This window comes from Cupressus sempervirens, chromosome 3 (assembly GCF_028749045.1).
Source record: "Cupressus sempervirens isolate cs-2001-9-10 chromosome 3, ASM2874904v1, whole genome shotgun sequence".
NCBI lineage: Eukaryota > Viridiplantae > Streptophyta > Pinopsida > Cupressales > Cupressaceae > Cupressus > Cupressus sempervirens.
The window spans coordinates 1066326217-1066332801 of NC_143120.1; the positions used below are offsets into that span (position 1 = coordinate 1066326217).

General features: G+C 34.9%; 1 pseudogene; it reads right to left on the reverse strand.

Moving 5' to 3' along the window:
- Nucleotides 1-1799: 1799 nt before the first annotated feature.
- Nucleotides 1800-4016, reverse strand: LOC149570419 (cell division cycle 20.1, cofactor of APC complex-like; annotated as a pseudogene).
- Nucleotides 4017-6585: the final 2569 nt, after the last annotated feature.

A 6585-nucleotide genomic window follows, 5' to 3' on the forward strand; every position in this document is an offset into this window, starting at 1 on the left:
AGATAATGAAATATGCTAAAATTTCATTGTTTGCTGCAACAACCAATTTAGTTATTTGCCATAACATGAACTAAAAAGCTTGTGATGAAGATTTTATTTTAAAGATGGTGTTGTTTTGTTTTAATACCACTTTAACAACTGAATTAAAAGAAGAGGTTAATGAAAAGAAGTTGAGTGACAGATAAAAATCCCAGTATAAAGGAAAGCACACGAACCATTAATAATATTATGGTAGGACCTATCAGTATAGATAGTATGTATGATGTTCATTTTGTTCTTGTTGGTACCTACTACCAACATACATATCATGTGCATTCCTCTATGTACTGATTCTATAGTATCAAATAGATTTATTATACATTTCTAATCATAAATAAAAACGTAAATATCGTACTGATTAAAGAGCAATCCTATATTTAACAAAAGAAAAGGAGGCATCTATATTTTCAATTGAAACGCCCTTCTTTTGGGAGAGTCAAAAAGGATTAAACAACAACAGACAATTTGTTTAGAATGGGAAACCGATCGTCCTTCAATATAATTCGCAAACAGCAGAATATTTCGCTAAGGCAATCTAAGCATATCCTGCGGGATTTGTGTTAAGTGCAAGTCCCCAATCGGACGCGATGTTCAGCTATGATACATAGCCAAGCATATTTGAGATTATGAACAGAGTTATACAAAAGGGAGTATATAACCAAATTAAGATCACAAAGCTAAATTAAGATAAGAAAAGCTTGAAGATTTGTTTGAACTTCCTCAACATAGGGGGTGTTTATAAACACCAAAAACACATAGGTGCTTCCATGCTTTGCTTCCACAGGTGTTTATAAGCTGCAAAAATTGAAAGGAAAACAGATTAGACGAAGTAGTGAAATATTACAATACGTGAGATAAAATCAGAATAAAAGATAATAATTGATCACCAAAGTAGTTATTCGGTGAGGAGAATGCGAGTGCTGGTGAACTTAACGGAAATAGTTGCTTCCCTTCCTCGAGATTCAATTCACTTTTGTGCTCTGTGAATTCATGGTAGATGCGAAGCTGTTCTTATAAGTCATTTTCTTCCTTTGCAGATGCTGCTAAATGCATTTTCCATTCACATACTCATTCCTGAACAGGCATTTGATTGTTGAGGATGAATCCATAACCTAAATATTAATATCATTAATGGATATGGTTGCAGAGCTCACCATTTGGCTGTTCAAGAGGCGTGCTTGGAATGTACGCCTTGACACCTGTATACAATGGCAATCATAATAGCTGATTTTAAGAAAGAAATTCAGATAGCACTATGCAATTCACAAAAAAAAGAGAGAAATGCAAATAATATCCTTGGCCCATGAGCACAAATTACAGAGTACATCTTCATTGTCTCTTAATTGGATTGAAGTAATGAAAACAGCTAACAGGAAAGGGCGCAGAATGTTATGAAACAACATAAATCACAAAAAAAAGAAGAAGCTAACATCACCTGGAGGCTGCAAGGTACTCTTTGTAGGCATCCTGCTGTCTGACTACTCTGATTCCCTTAAAGCGTTCAGTAGTTTCAAAGACTTGTGATTACTTGTGGGAAGTCTACATACGATTGGAATTTGATCATACAAAGCACGGGTAGTGTTAGGATAAAATGTGGTCACTGATGCATCTTAAAAACTTGCACTAATAGGTACAAATAAGCATGAAGCACACCAATAGACATGAATCCTTATTCAATGAATACAACAGAATCACATGGAAGAAAGAATTCAGTGTCACCTAAGCTATCAATTTGCTTGTTCCATGAGATGAATCGACCACTAGCGGATATGCATATAAAAAGTGCTTGGGATACTTTCTGGCTCTTCAGTTTTGGTCCTCTTTGAGGTATCAGGAGTTCCAAAGACTTGCCAAAACCTTAGTGTCTCATCTGCTCCAGCTGATGCAACAGTATACCCATCTGGGCTCTATGATACAAAATACACTGAGGGTTAACATAAATGATTAACTGATACATAAAAGGAAGTCATGCAAATGTATTCACAGGCATATATCAGTAGCATGCATACCTGTGCCAGATGCAACACCCTAGAAGTATGGCCAGTAAGCTCTGAAATCTTTGCCATTGATGGGTATTTCCATAATGTCAACTGGTTCTCGCTGTACCCATGTGCACTCAACAGCTCACGCTCATGCTTATTCCACAACAATGCATTCACCGAAGAGTCTGTGTCAATGGTATTCACGCATTCCCCAGTAACACTATTCCACATCTTTATAGATTGGTCTGCAAGACCTCCACCAGATGCCAAAACATTGTGCTGGAAAGGGCACCACGCCAAGGCTTTGACTGCATCAGAATGTTCATCCATCCTGTGAAGATACTGATTTCTAACATTAAAGGACGACATGGTCTTGTCCCAAATATGGATCAAGTTGTCACCGCCTCCACTCGCGAGATACTGGCCAGATAAGGACCATTTCAATCCACAAACTTCCCCCTCATGCCCTCTGTATCTCCTAACATTGGAATTACGGATTCATCATGAATTATTATTGAACTGTCCTCACCACCAGTTGCAAGAATACTGTCATTCCAGGAAAGTGATCCTACACGCCCGTTATGACCTTTCATGGATCTCAACTGCAATGTTCAATGCGATGACACCACCATGTTTATAAAGGCTGCACTTGAAGATTAATGGACAAAAGTCAGATATCAAAAGACTCCATTTCTTTACCTGTCTATTAGATGCAGAGTCCCAAATCTGTACAGTAGAGGTAGTTAATCCGATGGCAATATGTTTTCCACCAGGTGCCCAATTAACACTGCTGATTGGACCATCATCATCATCTACCGTCAATAGCTCAGAACAAGTTCTGATGTTTGCATCCCACAAGTAAACCGCATTGCCAAGTGCTATCGATACAATATTGCTGTCACTCCAATCCAACGCATTCAAATTACTATCATCAACAATATTTGGGGCATCCAAAGTCCTCTCTGCATCCTGCAAACAACCGCATAACAATGTCAATAACTGCAATTAAGATGAAAACCCACAAACCTTAATCTGAAAGCTGAATATGGTGGAACTAGATTCTTGCAAACTCTAAACTAATATGTCAATCTTCATCATTTGCATAGTCTTCCCCTACTCCTATCTCCTTGCTACTATACCCAAGTCAAACATGGTTATAGTTTCACTCGTAGACCTTAACACCTAAGCCTCATTCTGTTTGATGAGCTATGTGATCTTCCAACACATTAAAAAGATCAATCCTACTCGATTGTTCATAATCGACACTGTCAATCTGAAATTGAGATACTCTGGATTGACAGATACATAAAAATCAAAGTCTAACCTATATTTCTTGACTGACTTGTAGAATCGTAGAGCCAATTGGAACTAGAATTTATCACATTTTGAAATGATCCTAAACTTGATTCAATTAGAATTAACACAAGACAACAAAATCAATGCCAATGTCAAGTTTACTACCATTGTTGGAATTCCCACGGAGCCCTGAAGCCAATCATAACTTACAGAAAAAAGGAGGAAAAACCCTTACTTGAGTTATGTGGCGCCTCTGTGTTCTGCTATTTCTGGTATCAATAAAGAGAGCTTCAGAATAGATGGATGGCACTTCCTGTGCAGATGGCTTTCTACTGAAGCTCAAAATTCTTGACATCTTAGAAGAATCCATTGACAGACTTGTTGTTTGCTCCCCGTCATATTCTTCCATGGAGATTGTATTTCCTTTGTTTATCAGATACCTAGCCCAATCAAAATCCATGGAACTTCTGTTAGCAATAAATCTGCCCCCCTGCAATGACAAATAAATGATGATCTCAAAACCAATAAAAAGAAACACTAAAATGTGATGTATTTCTATAGGAAATAAAAGGGAAATGCAATACACACATTATTTATGGGAGTTGGCAATTGCTTTCGCAGAGGACGGGTGATCTCAGGAACCTTTCTCGGGAGATTCCTGATGCCTGGTGTTTGAGGTGACCCAAAAGCCGCCTTCATTGTTTACAATTGAAATGAAACCTGCAATTCACAAAAAAAACCTGCAACAAATCAATCAGTTATAGAGCAGAGAGTAGATGTGAGACTTACAATTGAAGTCTTGTGGGTTATTTATATTTGATTGTTTTCCAAAATAAGAATAAGCCGATTTATTAGATATATATACAAATTAGTGTTATTTTGACGAGGTGCATGATGGATCACAACTTGGAACCTTGGTAATTAGTTAAGTATCTAGTTTACATTTTTAACAGACTCAAATGTAATGACTACATATGACAACTTAGTGTGACTATCACACTATAGGCCTCCCTCACGCTCATGGATATGGGGCAACATATATACACCCCTCCCAAGTGTTAAATAGTGGAAGTCTTTTATACTTCCATTGAATAATGGTGCATATATGTTGCCATGTAGACAATGCCCTTCCTCACTAGTGTCCATTGATTAAATTTTTTTTTTCTTAATTTTAAATAAATATATGAATTAATTCAAATTTCAAAATTTTCAAATATATTTAACTATGCAATTTCTCATGTGATTCATTTTATTTTTTTAAAAATTATTTAACAACTCCTCTTAAGTGTCAAGATCTCCTTAAAATAATTTTCTAAGAGAAATTTGTTTATATCTTTGATGAATAAAATGTTTATTTAACAAAAAGTATTAAAATGAATAGTCATTTTTATATAACTCCATATTTTAAAGTGATATGAATTGCATAATTTTTGTATTGAAATATTTGAATTATATTTGTCTTGTTTGACTTTTATAATATATTTAAATATTTGTGAGGAAAAATATCATTTCTTAGAGTTATTTTAGGATAAATAAATAAAAAATAAAAAATAGGGAGGAATGATAAATTGAGCATAATATTTTGAAAGATAAATTAGAGAGATTAAGTATTTAGTTCTATGAACATTGGTGAAAGATTAATAATTATGAAAATCTATTTTTATGTTGAAAAAGTATGTAAATTAATTTTGACGAAACTTAAACTAATTATTTAACATGACAAAATACATTAGAATTTTGTAATTAGATAAATGAAGTTTAATAATTTCAAACTATTTTATTATGACACTTTTCTAAAATCATGTCTTATCTCCATGAGTGAAATAATTTGTCTTTCTTTGTAGGAACTTTTAAGCTAGCCATTTTCATGAAAGTTGGCTCACGAAACTAGGTTGCACAAAAAATGGAGCAAGGTAGTGGTCTTTGAGCCTACATTCACAAAATACCATTCTCATTCAGAATGAAGTCACATTCAAAATGATGCGAGAACCCATAAAACTATTTAGTTTTATTTCCACTATGCAAATCATTTTCATATAATGTAGTCATACAACCTGTCACAACCCACCTTGTTGACACTTATATTTTGTTAGCAACATTGTTTATCTTGTTTGTGATGAGGTCACAACTCGAGACAAACAAGAAATGACAACTTGACAAAAAAAGAAAATTGCTATTAAATCTAAAATAAGAAGTTATTACATGCATTACAATCTAAAAAAACTCAACTACATGACCTGTGGACTACAATATTTCAGATTCTGGAGAAAAATCATTCTCATGGTACCTTCTACCAAACTTCCCCAAAACATGTCTTTTCACTATAAGGATGGGCCTTAAATAACCTAATTTAGGGTTAGGGATAGGAATAAGATTTATGTTATTGGTGTTTGGGTGCCAAATTATTAGATCTAGAATTCAACTTAGAAGTAGGTGTGAAAATAGAGAGTTTGAAGAAAAGTGATCTAACTTCCAAGAAGCATAACTTTTGTTTTGGGAGTCTAATAGACAAATTGGTTAAATCTTTGAAAATCTCTCTGAGCTTTTCATAGCCCTTTGAACCGCCTATGGTTGTCCCCCATTTTTTGGGGCCATATGAGGTCATTGTGTGCCTAAAATCCAACTCTGAAGGGTTTGTAGGAGGTGTTCAAGTTTCTTTAAACTCCAATAACTTTCAAACAATGAAACATTTTGATTTGATTATTTTTCCAAAGTGCTTAACATTTCAATTACAACCTTCCCATGAACTCTCACCCTCCAATTCTTCATAACTATCACCCTCTAACAAAATAGCTCAATTTCCTACTTTTCACGTTTACCAAAAACTTTGCATGTGCCAAAAATGATGACCTGGAGAAGTAACAATGAAAATATGAGTGATGGGATCTCTAGTTTTCCTGAATGTGTATCCAAATATGAAAACACATTGATAGAAACTATCACTAGATATTTCTTTGGGTGATGTGGGATTACCCTAACACCATTAGATGCTCCTACATTAGACATCTAGGGCAATTTGAGAAGTGGCCCTATCATGCCTCAGTGGGTTGAGGTAAACCCAAATATTCAATCTCTGCCTTAGATAACCAAATTGAGTGTTCCATAAGTCATCCTTAGAATGAATAATTGGTTTCCCTTAAATAACATACCATATTGGACCATGTAGTCTAGGCATGTTGTCCTATGTAGAGAAACAAGTTCCTTGCAAAACTTCTAAGCCTCTACAAAACTAGGATCCTTCAAGTATTTTTGTCAGTAATATTTTCCT